General features: G+C 33.0%; 1 long non-coding RNA gene across 1 annotated transcript; it reads right to left on the bottom strand.

Moving 5' to 3' along the window:
• Positions 1 to 2829: 2829 nt before the first annotated feature.
• LOC148904346 (uncharacterized) lies at positions 2830 to 7654 on the bottom strand. Its single transcript, XR_016118942.1, has 2 exons — positions 7124 to 7654; positions 2830 to 4465 (listed from the first exon to the last, which is right to left on the bottom strand). It is a non-coding gene; the product is annotated as an uncharacterized LOC148904346 (long non-coding RNA).
• Between the last annotated feature and the right edge of the window lie 7348 nt (positions 7655 to 15002).

Raw genomic sequence — 15002 nt, 5'->3', positions numbered from 1 at the left:
AGTTCACCTTAAAATTTGTGAGTAATTTGTCCTCTTGTGGTATTAAATAAGGCATGAAATTTCAGCTTTACATTTTGGGAATAACTTGTTGTTCTCTATGGTATTACATGGTGAACATCATCAATAGCATAGCATTCTACCACATGTTTCAGACATGCATTTTGGGTGAATTTTCACAAATATATCTTTTATTTGATTTTTCACTTTTTAATTGGTCCCTGTGATGACGTCATAATTTTGTAAATTCTATATTGCATTATATCTCAGCAAAGAAATGAGATAACAAAGAATTATAGTTAAATTATATGGAAGTAATGCTTTCTGGGTGTGGGACTACAATACAACTTATTCAGCATTTGGTCATCTATCCTTTTGTGCCATTTTTGATGCTTGTATCTGCAAACTGAACAATTGGTACTCTTAAGGTGGCTCAACCCTATTTTTTAGAGTGCACGGGTAGTATTTGGATTTAAACGGCTATAACTCCTGTTACAGACCTAAGCTAAATGGGATTTTTAGTACACTTACTACACATGAACCAAAGTTTACACTGATGCTTAAGTTTGGTTGAAATTGAAGTTTTTTAGCACCATCTTTAGGATGTCCTTGACTTTACATTTTGTGAATTATCTCAAATCCAGACCTAGCTTTAAAAGCAGTTTGCATGCTTTTCCCATAATTGGTTTCTCATGCAGAAAATGCAAATATTAAATAAAATTATAGTTACACTGGTAAGAGTGATGTTTTCCAACATTGTTTTTTGTTCAACCATGGTTTTCACTTTGTACTGGTTAACGATAAAATAAATGCCTAGGTCTTAAAAACTCTCCGAGTTAAACAAGACAGCATCACTCTTTACAAGTGTTGACTATGATTATTGTGGTAAACCACTCTAGCATCAGTGTAATAAGCCTGGTTTATGTGTATTGAGTGTGTGAAAAATCATTTTCAATAAGCCTGAAGCAAGATGACGTTTTACCCCCGACTCTATACCATAATAGTTTTTAAAATTTTTTCATATTAAAATTTTTGATTCTTTAGAGAATGCAGGAACAATAGTCGTAATTAAAAAACAAAAGCAATGTGAAAAGGATTATGGTCTAGAGACGGGGGTAAAACGTCATCTCGCTTCAGGCTTATTAAGTCTGCAGCAGCCTGAGTTGTATAACCTTTGCACCATCATGCTATGGCAGCCATGACAGGAAGCAGCAACAATAGACCCCTTTTGAATTCCAAATTACCGCTGTGTTCCTTGATTACAGACTCATTTGCACAGGGTTAGCCTCGTATCAGTGTTTAAATATTCACAAATACCAACGGTAAAATTAAATGTTGATGCATTTTCTTTGATCACCCATTTTCTCCATTTTTTGGCTGTGCCCATTTCAGGCTCGAGATTGAAAGCCTTATAAAATGTTTCAATAATTAAAATAAACTTTATAATTATTTTTAATGCTTCTAAACTTCAACATCAAATTTCTCGAAAATGCTGTCACAGATTTTCTTCAAATTTTCTGAACCTTTAGCAAATTAAAGAACTCATCTTCCAAGATTTAGAAACATAGGTAAAAAATGGAGAAAATGGGTAATCAAGGAAATGCACTTACATGTACACTTCTAATAACAGTTTCATAAGCATGCTCATTCAAAAATGTCACTTTTTGCTTAAGGCCTCTAAAAGATTTCCCCTTCCCCAGCAGCCCCACCCCCACCCCACCCCAAATGAACTGTTTGCATAGTTGTGATTTGAAGTTGGAAGGTAGCTCGCCAAGAAAACCCCATTTTTCTACACACCCACACATTTCCACACATGGTGTTGGACATTTAACAAAATTTCCGAAGTTGGATTGATTTGAAATTCATACCAGACCGGTTTCAATGTTAAACAAAGCAATTTCATTTAGCAGCTTTATGCCAAAGTGAGTGAAAAATTATTTTGCAATTTACTCCAAATCAAACACAGAAAAGTTTGTTTTTTTCTTATTTTCTTTGCCCACAGCTTTTGTAATTTTTTATAGTGCCATATCTGCTTTTCACGGTCTCACTGGGATTGCTTAGAATTCATTTGCAAGTCCAACTGATTTCCGGTATGAATTCAGCCATTGTTTATTGCAAGTTTTAACCTTTTCTTTTCTTCTTCAAATGAAAAACAGTCAATCACATTATACATTGTCTATGGAACAGTTTATTTTTCTGTAATTATTATGCATCCTGAAAAGTAATCAATTTAGCCTGTCCCTCTGATGTGTACTGTTAATTATTCCAATATCAGCCATTGAGAATTGAAACATAGTATAACTGTCTTTTGCTGTCAGTAAGAAAAGCCTGAATTTGCTTTAATCCATAGGCAGAGGTATATCTGCTTTTGGATTAAAATCAGCCTTGATAAACCTTGATAAGACTAATGGCTAGTGTGAATTTCAAGTCAATCCAACTTAGGAAAGTTTGCTAAAAAGCCAATAAAAAAAGTTTAGTATGGCTATATGAAAAAACATGATAGAAACACCTTAATGCTCCCATATCATGCATAATAATAGTAAGATTGCAAATATTCCTAAAGGTTTGCCCTGTTTTTGTGCAGAATATTCATGTGTTCAAGTGAAGGTCTGTGAAATTTAAAAGTTTTTGTATTGTTGAAGTTGTGCATTGTTTACTTTACTGTTGGTAGAAATTGTGAAATATTTAGACACTAATACGAGGCTAACCCTGAGTAAATGTGTCTATAATCATGGAACACAGTGATAATTTGGAACTTGACACTCAGGTCATTTCATCCATCTTGGAATTGTTAGAAAGAATTGCACACTCAGATATTTATGAGACAATTAATCAATTTGATCAAATCAATCAAAATTTTCAATTTCATCTTTCAATTTCAATAGAAATTGGCTGCAACAAATTCAAATGATTTAAAATTGAACATTTATGTACCCTTTCCACCCTAGTAAGAGCACCTTCACTCTAGTAACCTTACAAAGATTCATCATGTACACCTCCTAGACCTGTCACTCGTACTTATCAAAGGAAAAAATACTTCTAGAAAATACAGCATGTATCTACAATGCAACCGACTCCAAACATTTGAAGCCATTTGGTGTTTTTGCTATCACCAATCAAATTTACCCATGGGAAAATAATTATTGCTTGCGATCGGAATGTCGTTAGCCAGTGGTAAGTTTGATTGGCAGCATCCAAAATGCCAAGCACCTCCAAATGTCTGGAGTCGGTAAGGGACTTTTCATTAATTATGCCTCAGGGTGGGCTGGAGGAAAAATCGAAAAAACCTTTGAAAAATCCACAACCCCCAATTCTATCTAAAAAGAATTTTTTTTTTTTGTATAAGTGTGTAAAATGTTGATAACCAAAACCATGTGTTATTATTTTATACAATTTGTGTAAATGTGGAGCTGGCAAAGATGGCTAAATATGACTGGGGAAAAAATATTATAGGCTCACAAAAATATTGAAAGGAACATAAAAAATTTTAATTAAGAAGGGTCAAACGAAAGCATTTTTATAGCCCCCTGCACATAAGTAATATGCCATATGACAGCATCCCCAATGTTAAATAGGTGTTCATAACATCTTTAAAACATGCCAATGTATTTATGTGCTTGTAACATGTATAGTAATTTCTTCTCATTGCTAGCTTCAACAATTGATGAGGTAGGGAAACTAGAGGGAAAATCAAAATTTCAACATTCCTATCAACAGACATTATGTGACTTACCAGTAATGTGGATTTGGTCATAGAGTGCAAGCCATATATATGTATTTGTGAAACAAAACCAAAGATAAGTATTGTCTAATTGCAGATATTTTGCTGCTAATTTTTATGAAATAGTGGATATTGCTGTAGCAGAAGATTGGGAACAAAAGCAAATACCTCTACTTTTTTGGTTTGGTTCATGCCTGACTCTGAGGAAATTCTTAGCTAGTTTACAAAAAAAATGGTTGATGACTAAAATATTTTGAATTGTCAGAGCGGAATAAGCTTCAATGCCTTCAGTGAGCTACCACACTTCAATCAAACAAACCATCAAACTGGCCATGAAAATTCCAACATACAAAGTGCTCAGAAATTTCAAACCCCCCATCCTAAATTAAATACAAGTGTTGAACATGAAGTAAGTAAACTTATTCCCAATATCTCAATAAATGTTCAAAGAAATGGGTACATAAGATTCTGGCTATAACACCAATAATATTTCACAGTCATTTATAGCCCTTTCAAATTCCAAAGCATTCTATCTTCATTCAATAATCTCACATGATCCAACCGGGTAATAGCTGCCATCATAGAACAAGGAGGGAGACCAATCATTTTTTTCAAAACAGCAAAGCAGCAAATCGTCTAGCTTCAAGTCATCCTAATACCAAATAAAAAGATGTTTGATTTGGCCTTTTTATTTGAGAATCCACAAGTTCCTGACAGTCTTCACCATCGTATATTACCTTCAGGGGCCTAGTGATCATACGTAAGAAAAGTTATAGTTCAATACGGTTATAGTCAGTATGGAGGAATAATTGGCAATAAAGTGTGTAGTACATAAATGACAATGAAGAGACTTTACAACAGGTAAGAAAATTGAAGAGTCAAAATTTATATGTCTGAGCTCTAATATGTGTTTCATAACTTGCAAAATTTTGTTAGTTTTTCTATGTTAGCTTAAATAGATTTAGAACATTTATGTAAAGTAAGCTTAGTAATTTGATATTCATTCACATACAGTGTTATGTCTATATAATGTAGAACTTGAATTGTTGTCGAGAAACATGGATCCGGATAAGTCACAACAACGACAAAGTTCACAGCAGATATAATCTCCCATTCTAGCTAACTGTACCGTACTACAATGAGCTACCAATTAAATGATCTTCAATGATCTACAATGAGTTAGAAAGAGAACTAAAGAGCGAAAATGAGCTACAATATATAACTAGTCTCATCGAGTCTTGCATGATTTTTCATTTTACAATGAGCTACCAAATGATCTTCAATGATTTAGTAAGAGCTAGTAAGAGAACTAAAGAGCGAAAACGAGCTACTATAAACTAGTCTCATCGAGTCTTGCATGGTTTTCGATCGCCATTTTGTACCGTACTTACTAAAAGGCACAATGAGCTACCAAATGATCTTCAATGTTTACAATGAGCTAGTAAGAGAACTAAAGAGCGAAAACGAGCTACTATAAACTAGTCTCATTGAGTCTTGCATGATTTTCCATCGCCATTTAGTACCGTACTTACTAAAAGGCGCAATGAGCTACCAAATGATCTTCAATGATTTACAATGAGCTAGAAAGAGAACTAAGGAGCGAAAACGAGCTACTATAAACTAGTCTCATCGAGTCTTGCATGGTTTTCGATCGCCATTTTGTACCGTACTTACTAAAAGGCGCAATGAGCTACCAAATGTTCTTCAATGATCTCAATTGAGTTAGAAAGAGAACTAAAGAGCGAAAACGAGCTACTATAAACTAGTCTCATCGAGTCTTGCATGGTTTTCGATCGCCATTTTGTACCGTACTAATTAAAAGGCGCAATGAGCTACCAAATGTTCTTCAATGATCTAAATTGAGTTAGAAAGAGAACTAAAGAGCGAAAACGAGCTACTATAAACTAGTTTCATCGAGTCTTGCATGATTTTCCATCGCTATTTAGTACCGTACTTACTAAAAGGCGCAATGAGCTACCAAATGATCTACAATGAGCTAGAAAGAGAACTAAAGAGCGAAAACGAGCTACTATAAACTAGTCTTATCGAGTCTTGCATGGTTTTCCATCGCCATTTTGTACTGTACTTACTAAAAGGCGCAATGAGCTACCAAATGATCTTCAATGATTTACAATGAAGCTAGTAAGAGAACTAAAGAGCGAAAACGAGCTACTATAAACTAGTCTCATCGAGTCTTGCATGGTTTTCCATCGCCATTTTGTACCGTACTTACTAAAAGGCGCAATGAGCTACCAAATGATCTTCAATGTTTACAATAAGCTAGAAAGAGAACTAAAGAGCGAAAACGAGCTACTATAAACAGTCTCATCGAGTCTTGCATGGTTTTCCATCGCCATTTTGTACCGTACTTACTAAAAGGCGCAATGAGCTACCAAATGATCTTCAATGATTTACAATAAGCTAGAAAGAGAACTAAAGAGCGAAAACGAGCCACTATAAACTAGTCTCATCGAGTCTTGCATGGTTTTCCATCGCCATTTTGTACCGTACTTACTAAAAGGCGCAATGAGCTACCAAATGATCTTCAATGATTTAGTAAGAGCTAGTAAGAGAACTAAAGAGCGAAAACGAGCTACTATAAACTAGTCTCATCGAGTCTTGCATGGTTTTCGATCGCCATTTTGTACCGTACTTACTAAAAGGCGCAATGAGCTACCAAATGTTCTTCAATGATCTAAATTGAGTTAGAAAGAGAACTAAAGAGCGAAAACGAGCTACTATAAACTAGTCTCATCGAGTCTTGCATGGTTTTCGATCGCCATTTTGTACCGTACTTACTAAAAGGCGCAATGAGCTACAATGAGCTACCAAATGATCTTCAATGATCTACGATGAGCTAGAAAGAGAACTAAAGAGCGAAAACGAGCCCACTATAAACTAGTCTCATCGAGTCTTGCATGGTTTTCCATCGCCATTTTGTACCGTACCTACTAAAAGGCGCAATGAGCTACCAAATGATCTTCAATGATTTAGTAAGAGCTAATAAGAGAACTAAAGAGCGAAAACGAGCTACTATAAACTAGTCTCATCGAGTCTTGCATGGTTTTCGATCGCCATTTGGTACCGTACTTACTAAAAGGCGCAATGAGCTACAATGAGCTACCAAAATGATCTACAATGATCTACGATAAGCTAGAAAGATAACTAAAGAGCGAAAACGAGCTACTATAAACAGTCTCATCGAGTCTTGCATGGTTTTCAATCGCCATTTTGTACCGTACTTACTAAAAGGCGCAATGATCTACCAAATGATCTTCAATGAGCTAGAGAACTTAAAGAGCGAAAACGAGCTACTATAAACTAGTTTGAAACTACATAAACTCAATGAACTCTTGAATATTTAATCAAAATAAAATAGAATAATCAAAGTTACCTTCCACTTACATTGTGTACTTGCTGCATTTAAAGAGTGCACTTTCTGTTACTTAACAGTCCTTTTTGCACTTGAAAACAGCGAATATTACTGCCATTTTCGTTCAACTTCTCAAACCGCTGCCAAATTTTGCGTTTGTTTATTACCTTCAACAGTAGTTGAGATTGAATTGGCCTTCACATTGTAAAACGATGGGTTTTCAGGATTTTTGTGGAGGAACACAAACATCAAACTACTATTATATCTGATGAGAGTATGTGGACCGCGTGGCACTATTATATCTATAGAGTCTTGCATTGTTTTTCACCGCCATTGCCGTACTATAAAATGTTTTCACTCGACCTCGTCCCCAGCGTCCTCTCGGCCGTGGCGATCGGTAGACCCCAGTGTTGTCTGAATACCTCATTGGTTTGTTAAAATGACGTCACAATCATTGTAAGAAGCTTTGCTATTTGTCCATTATCTGCCGAGAGGACACTGGGAAGAGGTTGATTTCGCCCTCCCTCCCACCGCTTGATGTCAACACAGGAAACCCAAGAGCAAAACAATCGGTTAAACACAGGGTACCCAAGAAGGCCAAAGTTCTTCCGGTTGCCACAGGAAACCCAAAACCTTTTCACTTTTCTACAGGGAACCCAAAATAAAAAAGTTAAAAGGTTAAACACAGGTAACCCAAGACTGAAAAATATATCAAAGTACACAGGAAACCCATAAGGTAAACTTCCTCTTGTTTTAAACACAGGAAACCCAAAACCGAAAAATACTTTCCGGGATATATAATCATTATTCTAAAAAGCTTTACTATTTGTCCATTATCGGCCGAGAGGACCCTGGAAAGAGGTTGATTTTCACCCTTCCTACAATCCTAGATATTTTAAATTTTAAATATTTTTGTCTACCTAATTCTTAACACCAAAGATACAGTATTTTTCGACTTTTCGTTCTAACAAAAAAGAATGCAAATAGTGATCTCTTTTCTGGATACAGGGAACCCAAAGTGAATGTGAAGGATTAATTGCCGAAGTTCGAGGTACAAAACAATGTCCAATTGGACGACATAAATTGGAATGCATTGTCTTTGAACGTATATAGTTGTCATATTGAAAATCAAAGAGTTCCTTCGGTTTATAAATTTTTCCAATACAATTCTACTTGTTTTTGGTATATTCGATTATAAGTACTTTACAAAACATGTCACTGTTTTACTTGTTAACGTACATACGTTAACAAGTAAAACAGTGACATGATGTTTTATAAAGTATTTCAAAATCGAATATACTAAAATTTTTACGAATATACTAAGATTTTATTGGAAAAATTTATAAATCGAAGTAACTCTTTGATTTTCAATATGACAACTATTCATGATCAAAGACAATGCATTCAAACACAAAACACCTACATTTCTATAAAAAGAACTTAATCATTATATTAAATCTTAATCAAATCCGTTTTGTATTGGCTTACCATAAACCACGAAACGAAACGAAATGGAACAATAAAATGCGAAACGAAGATTTCGCATTTTACAGATCTTTAAAATGCGAAACCGTCATTTCGCATTTTACAGATCTGTAAAATGCGAAAAAATAAGAGATTACTTTGAATCTCAGTCGGAAGAACAGTGTAAACTTTCCATGTACCAAAAGCCACAAATTTATAAACTATATTGAAATACTTCAACTCGTGTTGTTGTGGCGCCATTTTGAATACACAGGGACCCCAATCGAATCATAATATATGACAGCACAAAGTAGGCCCACAAGAAGAAAAGCGAGAAAAGGATTCAATTTATTTCTAGTTTTTTTTTCTCAGAAATGCATGCAGCACAAACTATGCATAACTAACATAAACATGTGGTTAAGTCAAAATTGATACTCAAAGTGATATTCATGCTAATGACATTTTTCTAGTACAGCTGTTATTCAGCACCAGACGCACCAAACTGTTATAACTCGACGGCAAAACATAAGGAAAACGCTTCAAAGAATTTTAAACCCTATACTTCTCTTACCTCATTGAAATAAGTTCAAAAGTAAAACCTTTGGCGCTAAATTTTTTCTCTGGTGTCATATATTATTATCATATATTATCGAATAATAAAAATATTTTTTAAACAATCACACAAAACAATGTCTTTTTTAATGGCTTTTTATTCTTCTCCTACAATAAATTGATTACTGTCGTTTTCTTATTTGTGATAACGAAAAAGATAATTAAGTTATAACTGGACTTCGTGTTATGCAGTTTTAGAAAAAAATCATACTTTGTGATTAACAATTTCCGCTCCCGCTTTGCGTTCGTATTTATTCGCTTGTATAAATTTTGGTCCAAATTGCATGACACGAAATTCAGTTTATCACTAAATATATCCTTTTTGTAACCTTATGACACGAAGGTTTTTTAATCAAATATCACCAAAACTCTGTAAATATTTAACTGGGGAATTAAAACGGAAGTAAGTTGACTTTTAATATGACGACTATATATAAACTTATAGTACACTCAACAAAATTACTCGACTCTGATTGGTCGAGAGGAGTACAATTATAGCGTTAATTGTATTCCGTAGAAGTACTGAAGTCACTATGGTAACACGGCCAAAACAATGTCAAAACAATTATTTTCTATCATTTTGTACTTAAAAAACATATAAATAAAATTTTAAGGCCGTAAGAACTAATCTTTTTTAGGCATTTCAGTTGCGCAATGTAACGAAAATTGGCCGCCAAATAGACAAAGATGAACGAAGTCGCTTCGCATTTTTTTGCTGAAATTTTGTTGAGTGAACTATAAACAAAAACGATTTCCTATACAAATACAATGTTTAAACAAAATTATTTTTAAACTATAGCCCAAAATATGAAACATAACCAAAAATCTTAAACATGTTTTTAACGATATTTTAAATGTAAAATTCTGTAATTGCGCGAATAATGTGCAATTTGCAATGAAATAGCCAATCCCAAATAAAGCGTCAACTAGGAAAATTAAAAGAAACAAAACGAAAACAAAACCACTAAACAATTCAACATAATGAATCAGATGGAATTAGTAGGCAAATAGTAGAGAATTGCTCAAACGTTATATGGAAATTCTAAAAAGCGAAAAATTATCAAACTTTATTCTTTGATATTAAAAAGGCCGTAACATGGTGATGTATCCTTTATAAGGCACTTTAAATGGAATATACGACAAAAAACAGGAAAACGGTTCCTAGACATTTGAAAACAAAAAGTAACCCGTTATTTAACACTAACATTTCTAAAGAAAAACAAAAATAGAAGGAAATCAAAAATATCCTTCTTAAGCAGTTAAGAATGTGAAAATACTTTATTTTTTACCCGTTTGTCTGCAAATTATAAAAAACCGTAATATGACAACTACTTAATACACAACTACTTAATACACAACTACTTAATACACAACTACTTAATACACATCAGTTAATTATGTAATAATTGTTGATAAATGTTCACATTGTGAAAGTAGAGTTGATTTACGAGATTCACGATTCATTCACCTTGTTATGATTAGAATCTTTCGTAGCTTGAGGATCAACAAAAAACTGTTTATTTGAATGATAGAAACGCTAATACGATTAAACTTTTTCATTTTTTGCAATAGACACAACCACAGAAAGGGCGCGCCTTCTATTCTATTTTCTTATTTGTTAAGTTATTGTAAAATTTAGAACGAATACAATGCACTGATCACCATTTTTTTTTAATTAACAAGCAAAATGTGACTTTTTAAACTAAAAGCATCTGTTAAGAATATTTGAGGTAGAAAATGCTTTTTTTTACAAGGATATGTGTTCATAGAATTATACTGCTAATCTCAAGTAAGAAAGCAGTTAGAGAACTTTTCAAAAAAAATTACCAAAAAAACGAAAAAAATACGGAAATGATTCGGCAATTAAACGACCACAACATAAGAGAAATACTTTGACTAGAAATCCTTAAAATTGAGAAGACATCAAAATTTTTCAGTATAACCAATGGCATTCATGATGGACCTTTATAAGATGCCTTAAACAATATCCAAAAAATTAAAATTAGAAATTAAATGTTCAAAAGCAATGCATAACACTAAACACTAAACAACAACATTTTAAAAAAAACAAAAACAGAAATAAAAAACAGAATATTTTAATAGAATAATATTTTTAATAATAAAAATAAACAATAAAACAAAATTATTAATTTCCATATATAATAGATATTTTTAGAATAATTTCTGTTTTTGCTTGTAAAATGTGCAATTAGAACGAATCTGCTAATCTCAAATACCAAATCTTGTAAAAAATCGTAATAATAAAGAAAAAACAAAGACTGTTATTGCAATTTTTTCATTCAAAAATAATTGCTAAATTATATTTCAACTAGAGTAATGTTTAACAGTCTTTTAACCAACATATTTCATGTAAGAAAAAAAATCAAACAAAACCATAAAAACGTATTTAAAACAGTTCTTCAGAAATAATTTCATGGTTAATTTGTTTAAAAATGATGCAATAACAACTAAACTGCAAATGTGTATTTTAAAACCTTCATTAGAAACAAATGGAAAAAATTAAAAGAACTTAAACAAAAAAAACCAAAATCTGTTTAAAAAATTGTCGTAAGTATGTAATATAAAACCCAAGAATACAGAATTGATTTTAAATGATCAACACATCTTTTTTTTCTTTATACTAATAAAGCATCCTTTATCATGTCACGTCATACATTGGTAATAATTACCATTTATCCATCACATATGTCCGCTTATTTTAGTAATAAAGAGGAAAAGTTTGATGATTTTAACAATTTTGGGATTTCTATATAAATTACTAATCAGTTGAAACATTTTTCATTTTTTATTGCATCTAAATAGCTTTAATGAATGTTTTTATTCTTTTTTTAATCTTTTTCTATTCTATGAGCTTTCTAATTCGAAATGTGGAATCAAGTTGTTTTTGCACACTTTTCAGACAATATAAGTAGTTATCATTTGAAAAATTCTTAATTGACAAGTCCAGAGTTGCATTTCATAATTATTGCACAATTATCAAAGAAATTACCTTGATAACCTAAGGAAAAATGATTTCATTCATCATTCTTTACAAATGATTGTGTTTATAATTTTTATGCATTTATTAGTTCAAATATAGTTGTTACATCGAAAATCTAAAGGTTTCTACTTTATTTGTAGTATCCACATTAATTTCTTGGTTGTTTTGTTCTTTTCGAATTTGAGCATCTAATAAATTATGGAATTAATTTTTCACATCACTTTCATTGTTTAGTACAAATTTTACTTAAAACCTTAAAGAAGAAAAAATCTTTCGAAAACTTAAATCATTTTATTCAGTGAGGTGGAACCTTGAACTTAACCTTCAAAATCCCCACTCTATACTGTATACTACATAGCTACCTGATAGTACAAGTTAGACTAAAAATTGTGCTTATTTTTGATGAAGTTCAATTAACATTACACTATTTATTACCTCTGTTGTTACAGAATAATCAAATTTATGTCGTCAAATAGAACATTGTTTTGTACCTCGGACTTCGGCAATTCAAAACTTAAAATATCTAGGATGGTAGGAAGGTTGAAAATCATCCTCTTTCCAGGGTCCTCTCGTCCGATAACGGACAAATAGTAAGGCTTTTTAGAATAATGATTATATATATCCCGGAAAGTATTTTTCGGTTTTTGGTTTCATGTGTTTAAAGGGCCACTTGGACGAAAATCGTTCCAAATTTAAAACTCTTTCATTCGAGCTGGAACTTTGCTGAAATAATCTTGAATACATTAAGAACCACCCACTGGAATATCTTTCTAATATTCGAAAGGAAAGGGCCAAGATTTTACGATTTATTTTCGTCCGCCATTAATTTCTTTGACTCACAGAATTCGGCTCAAGAAGACTGGCACGAGTACTTATGACGTCATTTACTCAACCCAAACCAAAACATTGGTGGGTAATGTATGTGCCATGTTCGTAAAACTCGGTTTATTTGGTTTATTCAGAAAATATATGTTTCATTCGGTTTCCTAACTACTATATGACCAAAAAATGTCTAGGCAGCTGAAATTTTTTTACTTTCAATAATACTGTCGATCATAATTCGAAAATTTCAATACATCTCGGCACGCCAAGAATCACAACAAAGTAGGACGCATGGACGAGATTCTAGCGGTTCCATCGCGCGAAGTGACTGAGATATTCGGGATTTATTCGAATCATTTTAAGGATAACAACTTTTCAAGGTATATTTACATACAAGGGCAAAGAGCAACCCCACAATTTGGGTCCGCGAGACATCCGACACAATGAAAGAAAAATCTACGAGCTGAGTGACAGACGCCGCTGTCGCGCGAGTAATAAATAAGAAACCTTTGACATGTTCTTTTACAAAGATAATATTAGATAATCGTATGTTTGTACCTATTCAATGCATAATAAACATTTTGAAGCAAATAATAACCGTCCTGTAGTAAATCAGCTAGGAGAATTACGAGCTCGCATTCTAAATTATTCGGCACATAGATCTAAGTATATTGTCACAAATCTTTATATCACAACGCAGAATTCATAACATCAATCACTATTAGATTACATTGAAACTTCAAATTTAAGATCTTTATATCATGGACAGTACGTAGCAAATACAAATAATGAAATGAACGTAAGGAATTTTTATGAAAACCTCTTCCCAAGCAATTCTTCTTCTTCTAGTTCGGCTTCATCTTCATACATAATAACTTATGGTTCTAACTCTTCAGGATTGACAAAGCGAGCGTCCAAAGGAGTTTCCATTATATTTGAAGAGGTATCAAAGGCTTAAAAAAAGTCTGTTTAGAGATTCTTTTCTCGATAACGCGTTTAAAACATCAAATAAACTTCAGGTGATTTAACAAGAAATGTATGGTCAAAACGACGCTAACATGACGGTGTTGAGTAAATGACGTCACAGCGTAAAACTGCTGTACATAATAACTCGTTGGCCGTGACACAAAGAAATTAATGGCGGACGAAAATAAATCGTAAAATTTTGGCCCTTCCCTTTCGAATATTAGAAAGATATTTCAGTGAGTGGTTCTAAATGTGTTCAAGATTATTTCAGCAAAGTTCCAGCTCGAATGAAAGAGTTTTAATTTTGGAACGATTTTCGTCCAAGTGGCCCTTTAAAACAAGAGTAAGTTTTCCTTATGGGTCTCCTGTGTAACTTGATATAGTTTTCGATCTTGGGTTACCTGTGTTTAACTTTCTAACTTTTTTATTTTGGGTTCCCTATAGAAGTGAAAAGGTTTTGGGTTTCCTGTGGCAACCGGAAAAACTTTGCCTTTCTCGGGTACCCTGTGTTTAACCGATTGTTTTTGCTCTTGGGTTTCCTGTGTTGACATTAAGCATACAAAAAATAGTGAAAAAAACAAAATATTTACGCAAAATTTGGCAGCGGTTTGAAAAGTTGAACAAAAATGGCAGTAATATTTGCTGTTTTCAAGTGCAAAATATTAAGGGACTGTTAAATGACGGAAAGTGCACGCTTTAAATGCAGCAAGTAGACTATTTAAGGTAACTTTGATTATTTTATTTTATTTTGATTAAATATTCAAGAGTTCATTGAGTTTATGTAGTTTCAAACTAGTTTATGGTAGCTCGTTTTCGCTCTTTAAGTTCTCTTTCTAGCTCATTGAAGATCATTTCGTAGCTCATTGTAGCTCATTGCGCCTTTTAGTAAGTACGGTACAAAATAGCGATGGAAAACCATGCAAGATTCGATGAAGACTACTTCATAGTAGCTCGTTTTCGCTCTTTAGTTCTCTTTCTAGCTCATTGTAAACCATTGAAGATCATTTGGTAGCTCATTGTAGCTCATTGCGCCTTTTAATTAGTAC

Source organism: Actinia tenebrosa, unplaced genomic scaffold, assembly GCF_029948245.1.
Source record: "Actinia tenebrosa isolate PJP-AT-01 unplaced genomic scaffold, QUT_ActTen_1.0 utg2038__unscaffolded, whole genome shotgun sequence".
Lineage (NCBI taxonomy): Eukaryota > Metazoa > Cnidaria > Anthozoa > Actiniaria > Actiniidae > Actinia > Actinia tenebrosa.
The sequence above is the reverse complement of the archived record's forward strand: the minus strand, read 5'-3'. Positions and strand labels throughout refer to the sequence as shown.